This window comes from Onychostruthus taczanowskii, unplaced genomic scaffold (assembly GCF_017590055.1).
Source record: "Onychostruthus taczanowskii isolate IOZ18803 unplaced genomic scaffold, ASM1759005v1 scaffold105, whole genome shotgun sequence".
Classification (NCBI taxonomy): Eukaryota; Metazoa; Chordata; class Aves; order Passeriformes; family Passeridae; genus Onychostruthus; species Onychostruthus taczanowskii.
In genome coordinates, this window is record NW_024497078.1 from 1,751,942 (window position 1) to 1,752,267 (window position 326).

The following is a 326-nucleotide window of genomic DNA, read 5'->3' on the forward strand; positions in this document are numbered from 1 at the left end:
CAGCGGGGCCGGCGGGGCCGCGGAGAGCGGAGCCGAGCGCGACAGGCGGCGAGCGGGGCGGGGGAGGCGGGAGGAGGTGGAGGAGGAGGAGGGGGAAAGGGCTCCAAACAACACGTGATCCCCGCGGAGCAGCGAGAGAGCCGGGGGAGGGGAGAGCGGGGTGGGCGGCCGAGGCAGAGGAGGGCAGCAGCCACCGCAGTTGCCGCCGCCGCCGCTTTAAAGGCTCCCGGAGCGGCGCGGCGCGACACCCGCGCTCCCGGCCCGGCGCGGAGAGGCGCGGAGAGGGGCAGCGCCGCGGTCTGCGCCGGCCCCGGCGCGGCGGCTCC